Here is a 21,380-nt window from a genome sequence, read left to right as displayed (position 1 = left end):
TGTAATTATTTCCCAGCAGACAATTTTGGATTCCATGCTTCCAAATAGGTTAAAGAAAGAAATTAGGTGGAAGAATTCCAAAATATCATCTAAAACAGACTCTAACCAAATATTTCAGGCTGTGAATTCATCAGATTGGAGCCAACTAAGCAAGACTGAATAACTTAATGGAACTCTCAAAGGACTGCCTTTTGGCATAGGTGACTTTGCATGTTTTCGCTTTCTCTAGTTCAAGTATCAAAAACCATATGAAAATTAGAGCTACAGTGAATGTGGTCTATTCTATTTGACAAGAAGTTTATTTATTTTAGGATTTATGGGTATTAAAGGGAATTGAACCATGTGATCTTCTACCTTTGAAGTTAAAAATGGAAGGGAAATGGATGTCCATATTTAGTTTCTTGAATGCTGGAAGTATGAGGGATAAAGATCAAGAAAAGTTGAAGGAGATGGTTAGGTAACAGAAGTAAGCACTGTTAGAAGCTGGTTTAGAAAATTTCTGGTGATATTTGTAATAGCTAAGCTGTTGGGTTTTATTTGTCTATGGCACACTATTCAAGGGAATCATTGAAGTTTCCTTAAGTATCTAAGCATAGTAATGGGATGACAGAATTATAGAAAATGACTGAATCAAATCTTTACAGATTTGTTAGGATAATTAAGTCATAGTGCATGCCTAAGAAACACATAGTAGATTTTAAACTGAAGGTACAATCACAGAGCTGATGCCCTCCTAGTAAGATGGCAATCTTTTTTACATTCAACAATGAAAAAGCAATCAGAAGAGAGAACAATCAGTGAGGGATAGTGTTTTTAGGGAAGATTTTGAGAAACATTGATGGCCAAGGAGAAATCAGTAGGAGAGGAAAAGAGTCCAAGTCAGGCAAATGTTTCTTAACTTAAGTCCCTATATCACTGCCTGGAAAAAATATGCGATTTACCACTATTCATGTTTTCAATGAGATTGACTTTCAGATGACTATTGTAAAATAGGTATCATAAATCGCAAGTACTTGTCACTATAAATAGATTAGATAACTACTAGCATCTAGAACAAAAATTATAGAATAGCTTTTAAATAATTTAGTACAATTGTCTACATATAAGTGCAGAAAAAAGTTAACATAGTAGGTCTGAAATTGCTATCCTTAAAAAGGCCTCCTCACAAGATTGGCTCTTGGCTAGGAACTGGGAACATGAATGGTAAAAAGTTCCCTTCACTGTTCCCTAAATGATAAGAGTGGGTCACTGTGCCTACACAAACCATGTGTTTTATGCTGAACACCTGCTTTTCTTCTGGGAATCTGTATTTTGATACATGTTAGGCTGAGTGTGTCTATATAACAAGCCCCCAGTAAAAACCCTGGAACCTAGTCTCTAATGAGCTTCTCTGTTAGACAATATTTCATACATATTGTCACTATCTGATGTTGGAAGAATTAAGCACATCTAGTGGGACTCTACAGGAAAAGACCCTTGGAATTTTGTACTTGGTTTCTTATGGAGTTCGTTCCATGTGTGTTTTCACAGTGCTGATTTTGTTTTGCATCTTTTGCTGGTATAAGTCACAGTGAAGAGAACCCCAAACTCTAAGTCCCACAAGTTATCCTAGTGAACCACCAAACACAAGGCAGTCTTGGGGACCTCCATCACAATGCTAAGGAAATAATAAAAGAAAAAAATCAACAATAAAACATTTCAAAGGTATATTAGAATGAAGGGACTGTGTCACAAATCAATTACAATTAGTCCAATTATTTGCACCTAAAGGAAATTAAAATGTTGAATAATGACATACCAGGAAATGTCATATAGGGCATATGAAAGTTTCTAATCCTCATAATGAATCTAGACAGATGATCATATTAGCAGTTTTTCCTTCTTCTCAGATGATGAAAATGGATATAGGTATGCTCAAGTATCCCAAATCCCCTAACATCCTTCCCTACAAACTAAAAAGAGAGATGATTAAAATTCTGGACGTGAGACTTTAAGCATATGCATCCATAGCTATTGGTGGAATCTAAAGGTTGTAGAAAATCCATTTTGCAATCCATGTTGTTATAGTCGTCCTTCAAAAATAAATAAATAAATAATAATAAAGACAAGTGACCGAGGAAATCCTAACAGTGCTCAAGGTTCAGGTTTATAGCCAGGAGGACAAATAGGATAAGCAAAGAAAGAAAAAAAGAAGGAAAAAAAAAAAGGTGTTAACTGAAGAAATGTAGAGTAATTATGGCACATTTTTTTTCTAAAAATAAACAAACCAAACATACAAGGAGAGAATGCTGTATGCATGAATTGGTAGAAAATAAAATTCGGTTTTAAAGGATAATTTTGATGGAGTAGAGAGTACAAGGTTAGTTTATAGGAGTGTGATGAAGTGGAATGTTTGGAAAGGCTTTCTTCTGTAATTTCTTATTTTCAAATATATAGGAGTAGATAAATGGCATTTACATTAAAAATATGTCAAAATGGCATCTAGCCCTAGGATAAGAAAATAATAATTTCTCTGCTAGCAAAGAAGCCAAAATTGACGAGAAATGGTATTTCACAGATACCAAGTGTGGCTTTGTGACAGGCTGGCCATATTATGTGAACAAAAATGGGAACTTTAGAGTGAAGGTGTGGTGTATTAGATACAGACAATTTCATTAAAATGGTTTAAATCCTTTGCCCATGCTTAAAACAGTAGCAGGTTAAACAAACAAACCAAAAAAATAAAATTCTACGCTTCAAATCTTAAATATTTCACACTTTATATCCCTGGAAAAACCTAGTTATAAGGAGTTCCCATTGAGGGGAGGAAAGCTCACAACCTTTTTTTTTTTTTTTTTATTTCCCCCATTCTTAGAGTGCTTCCCCCCAAAATGTAAAAGAATAGAGATATTATTTCAGTATGGAATGGATAAGAAGGTAGTATCTTTCTCTCTTTTTTTACCATGCATAAAGTATATGGTGTGCATTTTTTTAATTCAAAATACCTTAATTTAAGTAGTAACATATAGGGACATCTGCATAATCTATTCCATAGTTACCTTACCTTAATAATTTTCTTAATGTAAACAATTGCATGCAATTATATATATATATATATATATATATATATATATATATATATATAATTTTATAAAATTATATATATATAATTTTTACAAATTTCTCAATTTTGTTTATTTTTTTTTTAAATACATAGTCAAATACAAAATACTACACCTTGGTATTCATACAACCAGAATGCCTTACAAATCTTGCTGCTGTGAGTGTACACCCCTTTCTACTCATTGCTCTTGGACATTTTTTGTCTTCCAGGCCACATAGTTTGAGATGTAGAATAGTTTATTAGTTAGCAAAGCAGTGCCATATTACTGATTACCATTTTGGATTAAAAAATCAAAATATTTTGTATTGTCCTTAATCTGACATAGAAGCTAGTGCTTAAGGTCTGGCCTGGGCCACTGACTGTTAGCAGAGTGAGAGGGAAAAAGACAAAGCATCTCAGGTGAGACTTGAAAATGCAGAGTAAGAAAATAAAAATTTGGTTAATTTTTTTCTGCATGAATCTGAAACAAAATCAATTTTATTACAGCGATAATAGTCAATAGTAAAACAGCACTCGTTAAACCACACAATATGATTTCTCAAGGGACAGAGAAGAAGAAAGGTTAATAAAGATTTTATCAGTGATAATAACAATGATCCTTCTGCAAGAATAATAGAAACATTTAAAACAGAGAAATGTTCTGCTAATTTCTTGCCCTGGCATCTGAGATGGCCCCTCTCACATACTACATATAGCACTAATAACAAAAATCTCTTTACAGAGTTCTCTCCTTGATTCATCATAGCAGATTCAGCAAGATACAATATATAAGCAACCAATATTCAAAAGCTCAAAAGATATGGACATAGAAAATTTCCTTCCATAAAGGGATATGTTGACCTCATTAGACTAGTATGCTTAACTTAAATCTTAGGTACAGGTTACCAACGAGATAGTTTGGAAAACATTAAATAGGAAACAAGATGTGAAAAGTTCATAAGGAACCATAAAGATTATAAAAGTCTCTTCAGGTATCATTGTGAATAAAGCAAACAATGTGTGTGTGTGTGTGTGTGTGTGTGTGTGTGTGTGTGTGTGGGAGGGCTATGCTCAAGAGCTATCAGAACATTAAAGTCTGATTTATTAATATTAGTATTAGTAGTTATTATTAATACAACCCTTAATATGTACCACATATATTTTTACATGTATTGGAGTTCAGAGGGGATAAAATTATTGTTTAAATTCACATATCTAAAAAGTGACAAAAAATATACAAAGAAAAGAAGAAAAAATGAATCCTGCTAATTGACATCATCTTAAAGAAGAAATTCTGGACATTGGACCCAAGATTTCCCTAGCCTCTCTCCTACTCAAGACACTTTAACACAATACAGAGGACATACACATGAAGCTGTATGAGACATGATATGCATTTGATAGTAAAAAACATTTTAAGAACCAAGACATTTCAGGGATTTAGACTTCCAACAGGTTAATTTTAATAAGTATAAATGTAAGAATGTACAACTAGTTTTAAACTCTTAAAAATAAATTATTTTTCCAAGTATGCAAGGCCGGTTCAATATTTGAAAATCAATTACCACAATCCAACATATCAACAGGATAAACAGCAAAATCATGTGATCACATCAATTAATGCAGAAAACTCAAAAAGAAAATGTATGCAGACTGGGAATATGAAATAACAAATAATAAATGTCTTTCTTCACATGATTATCTGTGTAAAGAGCCATTCAATTGTCCAGAAATACAGTTTACAATAGCAACAAAAAAATGAAGTTCTTGGCTATAAATCTAAGTAAATATGTATAAGATCTGTATGCAGAAAACTATAAAACATGGATGTAAGTTATCAAAGATCTAAATAAATGAAGAGATATTCTGTGTTCACAGATTAAAAGACTCAATATTTTAAAACTCTAGTGTCTCCCAACTTAATCTGTAGAGTCAATACAATCCAAATCAAAACACTAGCATGCTATTTTGTTGTTTTTGATGAGTTGATTCCAAATTTTATATGGAAAGGCAAAGAACCTAAATAGCCAACAAAATAGTGAAGAAGATGAGTATTGAAGGATTCACTACCAATTTCCAGACTTATTATAAACCTATGTTAATCAAGAGTGTTTCTGTCTAGTCTGTTGAGAATGGCAGCAGCACCACACCTAAAGCCACTTGTCCTACGAGGAAAACAATAATAATGTGTCTGATATGTTGAAATCAAGTAAATCACCAAGGTTATCTATGAATGGGGAATGTAATAGAAATGGAAATAAGAATATCCATGCTGTACTTACACATAAATTGAGCACTTAACTCTATGCTAGGTTTTGATTACATAGTGTTACTTGAAAATTGCCTAATTATCTAGCCAAAAAAAATAAAAGAAATCCCTCCTTATTAATAGATTCTGTGTGTACTTTCTTTGAACCACAACACACACCAATGATTTCATCTATCTAAGAAAATTCGGGTCTGACTCTAACTAAATTCAAAGTTTTTTCCCTTAGTAGTTACAATATCTTAAAGGCTGTTTATTGTAATTTTTGAAAGTCAATGCAAAGCTCTCCTGTTGGTTCGCATAGAGAGCTCATATGTACCTCAAAAAAGTTCCTGGTTGAGGAATAATTTAATGAGAAAAAGCAGTGGGTTTCATATGCACTGCTCAGGGAAAGGTAGAGAGGAAGGGTTATTGAAGGAAGAAAGAAAAGAAGAAAACCCATTTAATCTCCTGTATTTAATATTTGTTTCATGTCATGGAATGGTGTGGAGCAGATTGGGAAGAAAATAAAAACCACTAGTTTTTATAAAGCTACAAACTAAAAGTGTCAATAACAGGTGCTCTACCCTAGAGTTAGTTCATTTTATAATATCTCAAAATGTTTTTGAGATATTTTAGTTCATTTTATAATATCTCAAAATGTTTTCCTCAAAAACACTGTATTTTATTCTTTTTGAAGAACCAAATTACATGAATATTATGATATTTATAATTGTAAAGTCCTAGTCAAAGAAAGTTTATTTGCTTTTTTAAACCAAATTCCCAAACCTTTAAAAAAAAAATCTATCTGTGATGCATTCTACATAGGAAATTTATAGGGATTTACATGATTAAAGGAGAGGCTACAGCAAGAGAATAGGAAACGTTGACCGAGTGGTGGGGTATGGAGTGAAATTAAATGAAGTTTAAGAGATAAATAGACTATTCTGACAATTGTCACTACCTTTATTTTGGCCCAAAAAGCAAATGGAAGGTATTAAATATTTTTAAGTGGGGGTAAGAATGTCACATAGTCATTCTAATGATTGAAATTTTAGAAAATTGCTCTAACTGAAGCGCAAAGAATAGTTTAGTAGCTGGAGAGGAGGCAAGGGGACTAGTTAAGAAGGAAACCTTGGCCGTGGCTGAAAGAACTTAGTGAAGAAAATGAGAGGAGAGAGCCTAGGAATGAGTATTGAAAACCTATATATTTAAAGGCTAAAGAGAGAAGTATGAGAAAGTTGAAAGGACTAAGAAGATGTGGTCATAATTATAGTAGAAAAAGCACGGGAGTGTGGTTTCCAATGAATCAAATAGAAGAGAATATGTTTATATTGTGAAACTCTTTTGAGGTAAAATGAGGTCCAGGAATATATTGACCTAATTACACTCATGGCCTAGCTGAAGACATATTCCCTGTATGCAGCTTTCCCTGAAATCCATTCCACACTGTTGTTTTTAATTCATCTTCTATCCTGTATTCTTAAGACCACAGAATATATGATTGAATCAGTTCATCCACAATTTCTAGTTGTTAGTTAGCTGTGTGCCCAACACTATGCCAGGCAACAACAGAGTTTCAGATATGAGAGCAATACATCTCCTGACCCTAAGGTGCCCACAGAGAATTGGGAATTCAGACACATATTTAAATATCATCTATCTGTCTGTCTGTCTGTCTGTCTGTCTGCCTGCCTGCCTGCCTGCCTGCCTGCCTGCCTGTCTATTTAGCTAGCTAGCTAGCTAGCTATCTAACCTTACATTTTAGAGCAGTGTTAGGTTCACAGAAAAATTGAGGGTAAAGTACAGAGATTTTTTCACATACCCATTGCCCCCACACATGCATTATCAACATCCCCAGTCAGAGTGGTGCATTTGTTCCAATTGATGAACCTATACGGACTCATAATCACCCAAAGTCCATAATTTGATTTAGGGTTCAGTCTTGCTTTTGTACATTCTATGTGTTTGGATAAATGTATCTACCATTATAGTAACACACATACAGTCCTTTTGTTGCCCTAAAAATCCTCTGTGCCCCACCAATTCATCCCTCCCTGTACCCTACTCCCTGGTAACCACGGATCTTTTCATTGCCTCCATAGTTTTATTTTTTCCAGAAGGGCATATAGTTGGAATCAAAGTGTAGAGTATGCTGCCTTTAAGATTGGCTTCTTTCACTTGGTAACATGCATTTGCACTTATGTTTCCTCCATTTCTTTTCCTAGCTTGATAGCTCATTTGTTTTCAATGCTGAGTAATGTAGTATTGTCCAAATTGTACCACAGTTCATTTGTCCATTCATCTACTGAAGGACAACTTGGTTGCTTTCAAGATTGGGCAAAGCTGTGCTGGTAGATTTCATCTAGTCTTCCCCTGCCCTTGGACTGGAATTTAAATCATGGGATCAATATTCAGTTCTTTTGGATTTAATTCAGTAGATTTTTTTTCCTCATATAGATCTTATAAATGTTTTGTTAGATTTAAACTTAAATATTTCATTTTGGGGAGCATGGGGTAATGTAAGTGGTGCATGTTTTCAATTTCAAATTCCACTTGTCCATTGCTAGTACAGAGGAAAGTTAAACCGTCTGGGTAATTTCTATAGCTCAGTCTTCAAGTTCATGGATTTTATTATAGCTAATATGCTATTAAAAGCATCCAGTAATTTATAGAGTTATGTTTTATATATTTATTCTGGAACTTTTCAATTATCCTTTATTATTTGTTTTTCTTGTTCTTTTTATTTTTCTTTATTTAAATTATGTCTTGTATTTCGATTCACCATGTTCTCCCTCATTATTTTTTTTTAAAATTCATTATCCACAATTGTAAAGTACTTTTATGATAATTTTATCATCTCTGTATTACCTATGTGTGTTTCTTATGATTAAATTTTCTCCTGGTTATGAGTCATAATTTCCTTGTTATACACATGTCCCATAATTTTAATTATATTTTTGACAGTGCAGGTGCTGTATTGTTGAGTGTCTGGGTTTTATTACCTTTCTTTGAGAAATGTTACGTTTTATTTTCTTAAATAATTTATTTTTGGATTGTCTTGATCCTTTCAATACTTGGTCTGTAAGCATTATAAAGTATGTTCTGGGTACTTCTTATTTTATGTCATGGTAGTCCCAGTGCAAAAGTATTATAGTCCTCGGTCCCTACTGAATGTCCATAGTATTCAGAGGAGTATCTCCACACTTGCTTTCAGAATTCTCAATGTTGTACAATATCTGGAATCACATTACCTAGTAATTATAATTTCCCTAGCCCTACAGACTTTAACTTTTCTAAATGATAGTTTTTCTCACTGTATAATGTACTTCAAACAGGATTAAATTCTTTATTACCAATATTTCAGCTTCTTTGGAACAAACACAGGAATAATGTCTTCATGTTATTAAATACGTACAAGAAGAATAAAATAAATGATTTAGAAAATCAGCCCTTTTCATTTGAGGCTATGACTTCTAGTATGGAAAAAAGAAAAAAGAAAAGTCCCTGCTCCTATTGCTAACAACTCAATACTCTAGAGGTTGTTCAATAAGGAAGGGTTGTTATGCAGAGCAATAAATGGAGGTATTTGGGAAAAGGCCAAATTGATTCATTCAGTGTGTTTGTATGAGTTGTCAAGTCATACATAAAGTCAGTAGGAAAGCCAGAAACCTCTTTAGAATCAGTAACTAGTACCTTATGTATTTCACTTCAGTTCTGACCTTGACTGTGGAATATATTTCCCAATATAAAGACTGTGAAACTGTGTAGATTTCAGGCAGTTTACTTTTTGTAACCCAAATGTAATTTTCTAATCAACTATTGACTGTCTGTCATGTTGACAAATCAGTGGGGCAACAAACATGTATCAGATAAAATATATATTCCTGAAACACTAATGAGTATATTGTGAGGAGATGATTAGCAAGAGCCTGTCTTTTTCTATGAACCTTCAGACACTTTTCAATTAAGTGTTTTCAAACGAGATGCTGAAATTTGCAATGTTAAGTTTTGTGTAGCCCCATCGCACAATAATAATTCAATAAACATGGGAAAATCATGGGACACTGATAACAACACCTGCTGACCATCTTAGGCTGTCTGTGCTAATGAGAGTTATTTTCGAACCTGCCTGACATTCACCAATTTTGAAAGTGCACTTCACTTCAAACACACCATTAAATTAGTGGAAGTAGAGTAGTGAGGCACAACTAATCATGATGGGCTGCCAGAGTCCATCACTATGAATTTGACAATGTACTTTTAAGGTACTCTTCTCATTCCCAAAATAAAAACTGTGAGAAACTTCATTTTCAAGGATAAGAGTGGTAGAGGACCATTTCACTTTATGAGTAAGTTTTATTTTTAACCGCAATCAAAAATTTGAGACCTACATATGACAATATATAACTGGGAGCCTATATTTTACAATATGTTCCTGCTGATCGCCTGGAAATGTATTGTTTCTATTTCTCCAATGAGTTTAAAATTTGTTTCCAACCTCTTCTGTAAATAAAATTTGCATAAGGTAAATAGAATTAGATATACTTGAGATATTCAACATCATTTGATGCACTCTAAATATGTGTTAAATTGAATATACTTTTCTGCTCCAGATGAAAATTATAATCATTAATAATATATGCATCTATAAGAACTTGCTATGAAAAGATATATATTTTTTTTTTTTTCAAATCCACATTTATTGTTTTTTTCTTCCTCACATACAGAACTTCCACACAACACATTATTTGCAGTTATAAAGTCATTTTGTTGGTCAGGTACCATTTTATCCCTAAAACATTGCTGGCTTTAAAATATGACAGTTAACCAGTGTTAAATCTATAAAATATTTACATAGCACAGCACATTAAGCTTTAGACACTTGGCAATTAAACCACATGAAAACAGGACAAGATCCCCATTCTACATGTTCAGAATCTGGGGTTCACAGTCCCTATCTAGTGACTGTACAATGATTCCAAAAGGCGACAGAGGCAACAGGCAGTTACTTCAGAAGACATTGAACACTATGCTCTGGAAGCACTTTATGATGTTACCCCAGTGTCATGTACCGCCCCACCTTTCTCTAAGGCAGGCTCAAAATTCTAGAATGTTAGGTTCAGCTGTTAGAAAATGAAGACAGACAATACAACATTTACTCTGTGGAGACATTTACTCCTAACTCCTACTGTGCATGCATTGCGAGTTTGAACACAACTCCTCCTAAAAACTTGTCACGATCATCATGGTTTTTAAGGTTGGGTGACCCATCAATCTTGCACTCAACTGTTACTTCTCTTGAGGTACTACTAGGATCAAAGCCGAGCTGGAGAGCAACTAATGGCTGCAGTTACCTCGCATGCAGTTTTTTTTTTTCCCCCCATAATATGGGAAATATTTTAAGTCGGTAACTCCACCAGGAGGATAAACTGATAGAGTTAATGTTTTCAACACTCTTTTGACTAGACCGGTCTATCCTTGGTTTTCCTTGAGTGTTTAATCCAATTATTCTGTTCATTTTCACCAGAACACAAGGGTGTCCTCCAGAGAAGCCAAAGTCAGGATCCTTCACACCACTGCATTCTTCCAGTAAGGCAATGGGAAACTGACACGCAACATAGACCGGACCCTTCTGTTCAAAAAGTGTTCCATTGGGACAGACTGTGAGATCTTTCTGTTCTAAACCACATAGCTTTAGAAAGTCTTTAAGGTCTTCAGAGTACCCTTTATAGGACTCTGGATCAGACATACTGAATGAATATTCCAATGCAGTCACTGGTTTTGGAAAAAACATAAGTCCTGGACTAGAAATCTGGTCACGATATTTTGGAAACTCATCGTTCAGAGTCTGAAGCATAGCCCATAGTGTGAATGTGAAGAGTGCAGCCAGGAACCCATAAAAGACTAGGTAGAAGAGCAAGATCAAACCCCACCTCTTGGCGGTGCACCCCAGGAACTCTCCAGTGGTCGGGTTGTAGATGAGAGTTTCCACTCGGCCAGGCTCCGGTTGAAGGACTTCTTGTCTTTCTTTGTCACGGTGTGTGCACCAACAGTGAGGAGAGCAGCAGCCGCGGGGGTGGAGGCTGTGAGGAGTGCAGAGGGGCGTTCGGCTCAAGTGGTGCAGCCCAGAGAACGCGGCTGAAGGTGGGACCGCAGAGGAGCCCTCTGCATTGCTGTGCGCACTCAAGCCGACCTCATTATTTTTTCAAACAATAAATTTGGAAAGTTCTTTTGATTTTAAGCAAGTCTCTCACTAATCATAAATTGTAGGCACTGGGAAATTTATGTATTTATTTATTATTAAAATAATAAATGTAAACTACGCATTAATTTTGGTCAGACACATAGTTCATCTCTTACTTTCAATGTTATTTCTTGGGTCAAAAAACAAACAAACAAACAAACAACAACAACAAAAAACAGGAAATATTTTATTTTGTGGAAAAATACCTACTTTTGCTTGAAACACTCTTTCAAGAGTTTGTTTCATGTTTAAATAATGCAAAATATGGGGGAAACAGCTGTTTAAATCTGAGGTTCCATTTATGATTCTTAGGCTTACAGAGGGCAGAATATTATTATAGGGGAGCAAAACTAAACTTCCCACCGCAAAATATCTTAACTTTTGAGTACAGGATAGTTCCCCACAATTATGTGTCAGCACTCTTTCATTTTCCCATTTCTAATTCGTGAGAGGAATCCATTTGGAATAATTCATCATTTATTGTAGATTAAGAAATCATAATTTTCTTAGAGCTTTGGGATGAAATTCTGTTCAGATTCCACTCTATCCAATCACTCATAAACTTAGATGTGGGATCATTTTGGACAGAATCAATATATTGGGATATACGTTAAGCAAGACTATTTATAGAGGTGGGTTCTCTAAAAAAAGTGTATGTGGGTAACATAGGGAGGAGGTTCAATGCATACCTAGGACTGTGAGAAATTAAAATGTGTATATATATATATATATATATATATATATATATATATATATTTTTTTTTTTTTTTTAAAGGATAGGAAACAAAAGAATGGCCCAGCAGCAAGGAATTGTTAAACAAATGATGCTACCAATACACAAAAAATATATTTAGTACCAATAAAGATTATACATTCTATGAAGGAACATATTAAATATCTGTGTCTAGGATAATCTAATATCTCAGTTTCACTAAGATAGAGACTAAGATGACCTTCAAGTTTTCCTTCAGTTTGAACAAGTTTTAAACAACTTCCTCCTGCCTTTAGACCCCTGATCTCCATTTCCTCCGAGCGTTTACTTTAGGAAACTTGTAATTGCAAATTTGTTCTTGGCCACTTTGAGTTGTACTATATATATGTATACATATCTATATCTATATCTATATCTATATCTATATCTATATCTATACACACACATATATATGTATATATACATATATACATATACATATATATTATATTATATATATATATATATATATATATATATATATATATATATATATATAGCCTTTACCAGTTTCAAAGCACCGTCTTTCTCAAGGGACTAAGAGCAGTACTTTGAAATGTCGTTATCAAACAGATAGCACCCTCATTTCCCAGTTTCTGTGGGAGGGCAAGAACCTGATTTCAATAGGTGCCTTGCTCCACGTTGTATGACTACTTCCTTTCATGAAGATATAACAGTGAGAAAGTTTATTTTTCTTTTGGGTAAGGTCAACTAGCAAACACAGATGGCTTTTGATTACCCTCCCAATCCCCATCCTACCTCTTAAAAACTCTCCACTTTGTTTCAATGGAGGTGAATTCAAGCTCAATGTTGACCTCTCTCCCCTACTGCGATTATTTTGAGAGAAGTCTTGTCAAGAATTCTCTAAATTTCTGTTTAATTCTAATTCAAAATCCTTTTGAGCTCTTAAGCTTTAGTAGTCAAGAAAAAGAGTATAAGAAACTTTAGCTTTGAAGATGTAATTTTTTAAAAAAATTCAAACTCCATCATTAAAATGTATACTTGCAAAGTTAATGTAGGAGGTGAAAAAATAAAATTATAGAAAATTCAAATGATTATACTTTTTATTCTGAAAAATTTAAATATATCTGCTTGTAGGATATATTAGGCAACGTTTTCCAGAGAAACAAAACAAATATGGTACATCTATCTCTATTGATCAACAGATTATAGAGGATATATGAGATATAGATATATAAGGATAAGAGATTTATTATAGGAATTGGCTCATAGGATTATGGAGGCTGAAAGTCCCACAATTCACTGTTTGCAAGCTAGAGAACCAGGAAAGCCAGTGGTATAATTTAGTCTGAGACTAAAGGCCTGAGAAACAGGGAAGTTGATGGTTAACTTCCAGTCCAAGGCTGATAGTCTAAGAAATTGGGAGCTGCTGGTGTATGCCCTGGAATGTGAAAGCCTAAGATCCAGGAGCTCCAACCTCCAAAGGCAGGAGAAAATGGATATCCCAGCTCAGAAAGAGAAAGAATTCACCTTTCTTTCACCTTTTTGTCCTATATGCTCTCTCAACAAATTGCTTTAGTTCCACCCACATTGGTGAGGGTAGAGCTCTCCTCAATCTACTGTACCAAATGCTAATCTCTTCCAGAAACACTCTCCCAGACATAGCCAGAAATAATGTTTACCAACTATTTGTGTATTCCTTAGTCTAGTCAATTTGACACATAAAATTAACCATCACATATAAAAATATTTTAGTGTAATTCCTATTTATAACTAGAATTTAATTTGTCTTTTTTTCTCAGAATTGTAGAATTGGGAAAACCAATTTTGAAATAATTTTTGGTAGATTATCCAAAGTATGTACTTACAAATAGTGATTACTTATTTGATGAATTTTATCTTATAAAACATATGTAAAATATAAATTATAAATGAAGGCAAAAGTCAGTGTTAATGAAAATAATTGAGATAAAATATGTATACAGGTAAATGTAAAAGAAAGTAAAATCAAAACTATCCTTCAGTCAATGAAATCTGATCTGTGTTACAAGGTACCACACCAACAGCACAGACAGTATTTTTCCAATTAAAAATAGTACATGGTCTCAGTAGTAATTTTAACAAGTCAAGAATTCTGTAGCAACTAACAGGAAGAATAAGACAAATTACAAAAATTTATTTTTAAAGATATCAAAAGTTGAGGCATCAATCAGGATTAGATGAAATAAAATTCAGAATAAGGAGATCATTTCAAGTTTGGCTAATAATCTGTAGGTTTTTATTTTTCCTGAGGATATTTTTCAAATTACCATGGGCTAAGGATCAGGTCTTCTCAGGTAGTAAGCCTATTATAGCGGAGGAAAAAAAATCAGCAAACATTTGGGACTGGAGTAAAAAGTTGGAAGCAGAGTTAAATATCCCATAGTTTCCCAATACACAGTAAACAAGGTATTGCTGAAAGTGGATCCACATAAGGCACACCATAGATAACCACTGAAATATTTTTCCAGATCATTAAGTGGGTTGTAATAAAGTCATGGCTGAAACATCTGGACTGGGTTTCTCAAAGCTTTTCAGTGAAGTGAAGTCTACAACCTAACAATATCACAACCAAAATCCTGGAAGGTGTATTGCCTCAGAGCAGGAAATACGTATACAAAGACTGAGTTATACAAAACTTGCAATTAGAAGTTGTTTTACTGCTGTTTCTGATCAGATTGGGGTTGTTAATATTTCCTGAATTGCCAAAAATTGAAGATAACATCAGTTAATGGCTGTATAGGTTTTTTTTTGTACACATGTCCAATATACCATAAAAAACAGTAGTTGTGTGAAGAGGTAGAGGTACATGATTTTCAATCAATAGAAAAAGCAAACAATATATGATTCATATGCTGAAAAAATATTTTAACTTGAAGAACATGTTAAATACAATGTAAGAACAGAGAAGAAATTCAATGAAAAGATGCAGAATTTCACTAGAGAGTTTAAACTTTTAAAAATAATGAAATGAACTTTTTAGAATTGAATAAAGTGAAATATCTTAAATTAATGTTATATAATATGTGTTTAACACCTCATTGTACCAAGAAGAACACAAGTTAATAAAAAATAAACAAAATGAAACATGGAAATCTAGAGAGAGGGGAATCCAAATGTAATGAAAAGAAAATTGATCAGAGTTTAAGAAGCAGTAGAAGAAAAAAGAAAATATCAATCCACAGATCCAATGAACATATCAAAGCACAATAAATCCAAAGATAACCTTGCAAGCACATTACAGTGTAAATATTAAAAACCAAAAACAAAGATAAAAAAATCTAAAAGCTACTAGAGAAAAGAAGGCACACTGCTTTTAATGAAGCAAAAATAAGATTGGCAGCAGACACTTCAACAGAAATGAGTAGTGACAGAAGGAAATGTAATAACATTTTTAAATGCTGAAAGAATATAAGTGCCAATGTACAATTGTATACCTACAGAATATAGCCTCAAAAAAGAAAAATGAAATAAAGATGTTTTAAGACAACACAAATCTGAGGGAGTGTGCTCCCAGAAGCTCTGCGGTAAAAAAATGGGAAATTATCTCAAATAGTAATATCAGCATGCAGAAGGTAATAAAGAACAATATAAAAAGGAAATCTATGTATAAATATAAAATATTGTCTGTACAACACAATTATATGTCTTGTGAAATTAAAATTATGTATATAAAATTAAAATGCATAACAAAATGATGCAAAAATTGACAGTGGATGAAATTTAGATTCTAATATTTGAGCAGACTAGAAATGATAAACATAATTATTTGTATCACACAAAAATAAATCAAGAATACATATGATGATCAGTAGGGTAACCATTAAGCGATAGTTAAAAAATATATAACTAATAAAAGGAACTAAAGGAAACATAGAAATGTTTGACTAACTTAAAAGATGGCAAGAAAACAAAATCAAATGAACAGAAAAGAGATAAACCCTATACAAAACAAATAATAAGTTAGTGTATATTAACCGAACCTTATTGGTAATTGCAGTAACTAAATTACATGTAAATATGTAAATGGATTTGTGTGTATATATAGATATACACTTCAGTTAGATAGATAAGTATAACTTCAAATAACTCTATCTTCTCATAACATCATAAAACAGCTCACTTCTAGAACATCCACTTCAAATACAGCTTAAATTTAATTGAATTCATTTTTTTTCACCCTCACTTTATCTTTTGTGATTTAGAACAGTAATTTTATTTCATTTTTATCTGTCTTCATTTTTATGCCACCTGAAAAAATTCTCTCACATATTAATGGTTCGGGATTGGTGAGCATTTGCTATTCATCCACGCCATTCCTTTGGTGATCATATTCCCTTTTAGCTTTGATCTGTAAAGACTTATAAATAATGAATTCCCTTTTTCAGTTTAATCTTGTAAAAGGACTTTGGATTATATTTTTAGCTGTTCTCTGCATTTTGTCTCCTACTTAGGCAAAGAAATACAGTCTTGTAACTTACAAATAAAATATAATATATTAATAGAAGTTTAGGCGCACCTATACCATGATTGTGGATAAAGGTCACATATTATCCAGCATCTGATGATCCTTTTGATTTACAATGGCACATACGACCTTCAGTTCCTTTCATGGTTTATAACTAAGCTCAGGCTATTATTTTATAAATATGATTTAAACTCCTCAATAAATACAATGCTTTCCATTTCATAGATTGGGTTTTAACTGCCATTCTTCTGTCCACTTTATGAGATAGCAAACTATTCTGAACTTTTAACCTCAAACACCTTGGAATTTCACTCTCTCATACTGGGTGACCCAAGTAGCTGTTGGGAACATAGTCACTAAACTGTGATATAACAAAATGATATATATGTTAAATCACTGAAATTTTAAGGTCGATACATCATGTTAATTAATACATTCATTTTAAAGAAATTATAAATGTATGGATTATCAACCAAGGAAACACATTTTCATGTGATTTCACCTTATCTATGTTATCTCAAAGAAACTCAGTCTTATCCTCACTGTGCTTTTAGTGATGTTATATTACCTAGCATTTAAAAATGGAAGACTACTAGATTTTATTAAATGAGAAATAATATTAAAAATAATTATGTTCATATGTTAATTAAATAATCTACTCATTTCATGCATATGTTGCTCTACTCCAGCAGCAACTCATGGTGACAAATTATTATTTCTACTTCTCTGACATTAGCAAGACAGGAACACAAACTTTATATTGGATTCAGGGAACCAAAAGCAGAGAAGATTAGAAATCCTTGCCTGTGTGTAGCCAAGATCATAAAAAGTCCTGTATTTCCTTAGTGCCGTATATCATAGGGCCAATTAAAAATGGCTAAGCGGTACGTTCAGGCAGATGATCTTGAAAACGGAGCTCATGGAAGTCCTACCTGTCTCAATAATGATCCAAAAGTACAGCAGGTCTTTGAATAATGTCATTTTGTTCCATGTCATTCCGTTATAACATTGATGAGGGAAATACAGTGGATTCCTGCCAGGACCACTGTCTGTGTGGAGTTTGCATATTTTCCCCAGGTCTGTGTGGGGGTTTTTCCAGGTACTCTGGTTTCCACCCGCATCCCAGAGATGTGTACATTAAGTGAACTGGCATGACTAACTTGTCCCAGTCTGAGTAAATGTGGGTGTGCATGTGTGTATACTGTGATCGAAGGGTGTCCTGTCCAGGGTGGGTTCCCACCTCGTGACCTGAGCTGCCCAGGAAAGGTTCTGGACACCTGTAACCCTGAAACAGAATAAGCAGCTTAGAAAAGAATTATCTCATTTGTTTTTATTAGTCTTTCTTAAATGTATGTAGAGCTGACATTTATTTCAATGTTTAATATTAGCATTGTTTGGAGTCTTTATTAAGAAGTTTGCTGATGTTTTTGTGATCAGAATGTGTCATAGGAACTTAAGTATTGTTTATGTCAATTAGCCTGTTTTAAAATTGGTTTTGCTATCGTTGTTTTGCTTAAATTCGCAGTTTCCAAAAGCTATCAAAAACTTTAAGTGATGATTGATTGTAGTGGAGTAATTTATAATGTGCCCAAAGTTAGAACAGGTGTGAAGTTCCACAAATAGCCTCATTGAGCTCCCAGTAGCCAAAGAGAAATGAATGAGTCTCTGGAGAAACATAGAAGTCAGGCAGACCATCATGAAGAGATAACATTTTGACAAAGGTCAGAGAATTGATGGGAATAAAGACTAAAAACCAGCAAGGACAGATGTGGACAATCGAAGTCAGATCCCTGTCACAGCTGTGCATAATGCAATATAGATAGACGTCAGGGATGGTGGAGAGCATGCGGATTGAATTGACATGTAAATCTTGGCACATATTGACATGGGGACTCTATATAGAAATTAACTTCAGTTAGCTAAAAATTAACATTTATATTAACTAAACTGAATGAAGTTGTACCTTGAGATGTGTTTCCTATATGCAATTAAATAATTGGTGGGGGAATGGAATAGTTAATACATGCTTCATTACTTAAAAGGGGACAGACACCTTTAAGATTTGATGATGGAAGAAATGTACTGATCAAAATATGTTAAGATATAAATACACAGCATTCATTTACATGAAGTATAACTTTGTCAAAAGAGATTAATTATAAATATATGGAAATTATCAGTACAGTTAGAGATTTTGTTTTACAAGTGTTTAACTCTTGCATATATGGTTGTGGTATGAAATTTAGATATATCACTTTGCTAATAACTTTTGACAACATGAGGTCAATTATGACAGAAACATACAGCAAAACATTGCATGTCAAAGAATTATAATAAAATTAAATAACAAATATTAAATTTGTAAGTTCAGTATTTTAGTATTTCATTGAGATACATATGGTTGGATATATATATATAGATATAGATATACACACACACACACATATATATATACATATATACGCTAAGTATTACATAGCGACTTATATATTATGGAATTTTTAAATTATTGAAATACTATTATAATTAGAAAAATTTAACTCTGGTATACTTAACAGTTTTGTTTTATTCATTTATATTTTTGCCATAGCTTTATGACACGTAAATGCATTTTAATGGTAGTTTTATTACAAAGTTAACCATGTTCATTGTATAGAATTTGGAAATGAAAAAAAGCAAAGAAAATACAAAATGAAAAAAATCACTTTCTGTAACTATCTGCACATTTTTTATGAAAGATGCTTTAGAAAATAATTCTACCTAAAGCTCAACATTCCATAACCCACAATTTAAGACCATACACTTTGTATGACATGATGCAAATAGTCTAGGAACTCTAGTCCATTGCCAGTCTTGTGTCCTAAAGTTCAATACATATTACTGTAAGTGCTGTGGTCAGACTGTTCAGCTTCCAGCATGGTCCCATCACTTACTTGCTATATGACCCGGCATATACCGTAATCATTCTGTGATTTGCTTTTCTCATAGGAAAAAGAGTGGTAATAATATACCTCATTCATAGTGTGGGAGCAACCACTAGAAGTTCAAAAGTAGGATTTTGTCAGAACACCAAAAACATACTATAATGTTTAAAACAAGGATAATAATATATCTAACCCACAGATATATAAGAATTAATTAGATGCTAGATGTTAAGAGTTTATGTGATTGTCTAGTTTATAGTGCTATGTTCCATAATGTTTAATAAGTTTATACTGTTTTCTTACATTATTATTATTATTCAAGTTGTACAATAATCGTTACATACCTACCAGAAGAGGCTGCTTATCTTCAAAAACAGTGAACGTGAAATACCTAAATGGTTTGTGCTTTAAGCACATTTCTTTAGAAATTGTTCGTATTCTCCTTCATAAATACATAGCAGGGAGGAAACAGCCTTACAATGTCCAAAGTCAGGAAAAATAAAATTGATTTTGGAGGTTCTGTGGACCCTTACTTTTTCCTTTGAGAAAAGCAATAAAAGGGAACGGATCACTGAGTACTTTTGCCCACTACCTCTCACTCTGAACATTAACAACTTAGCTTTGGGCAAGAAGCATGAAGCCTTTGTCATCTGCCCTTAGACACCAAGTGAGAAATGCCCTGTCTGAGGCTTACAACCATTCAGCAGATTAAAAAGCCCACAAACGTCTGAAAGCAAGGCCATGATTTCTAGATATTGCTCAAACCTGCAATGAAAGAGGAAGAAACTGTTTATGAAACCTATGCACATGTTTGTATCTCATGAGATCCTTTAAGTCTGATTTAATACAGTCCAAAACTACAGGTTTAAGAGACCCTAAAACATGAATTTCCATCTATATGTTTTATCATATACTATATGCATACATAATATGTACGCAGATATACACATTTTAAAATTGATTAACTATATTTTGAAGAATGTGTATAGGGCATTAATTATGAATACAAAATGGACTCTAATAATTTTAATAGCTATGTCAGTCACAAAGGGACAGTCATGCCAGAGTAAACGAGTACCCAGTGAAGGCCATAACCAGGTAATCCCAGACACAGGGTGGAGTGTGACCATCTGGATGGCTTTATCAGACTGTAGATGAGCTTTATCGGACTGCAGATGGGTGAGCTGTACCCAGTCTCAAGTATAAAATCAGAGCTCTCTGATGGCTCATCACTCAGACCACAACTGACGAGCTGATGGCCACACCTGCACTCCTCCCAGACAGACCGCTGGCAGCCTTGCCTCCTGACTGTTTCACCAGCTCAGCCTGGCCTACACACCCCAGCACCACAGGGACTCTTGCTGACACTGGAATCTCTCTTCTCCTTCATGTGTAAGACTCTGTTTACCTTGCCTAACCCTATTGCTTGCACACCAGTGTGACCCTCTTGTGTGAAACTGCTCTAACCTCAATTATTGGAGGCTATCCTCTGACCTGAACCTTGGTTAATGCCCATGTTAAACCACGTCAGTAGGACTAGATCCCCGGCTTTATTCGAATAAAGTCTTACATTATGGAAAGACACAAACGTGCTTGAGACTGCTACTTTGATTGGTAGGTCCTGCTCGTGACAGAATGCGTGTGTGTGTGTGTGTGTGTGTGT

General features: G+C 33.7%; 1 pseudogene; it reads right to left on the bottom strand.

Moving 5' to 3' along the window:
- Window positions 1–10,515: 10,515 nt before the first annotated feature.
- LOC109450807 (sodium/potassium-transporting ATPase subunit beta-3) overlaps window positions 10,516–21,380 on the bottom strand; it is a 32,350-nt pseudogene continuing 21,485 nt past the window's right edge.

The sequence above is a fragment of the Rhinolophus sinicus genome, linkage group LG06 (genome assembly GCF_036562045.2).
Source record: "Rhinolophus sinicus isolate RSC01 linkage group LG06, ASM3656204v1, whole genome shotgun sequence".
NCBI classification, from domain to species: domain Eukaryota; kingdom Metazoa; phylum Chordata; class Mammalia; order Chiroptera; family Rhinolophidae; genus Rhinolophus; species Rhinolophus sinicus.
The sequence above is the reverse complement of the archived record's forward strand: the minus strand, read 5'-3'. Positions and strand labels throughout refer to the sequence as shown.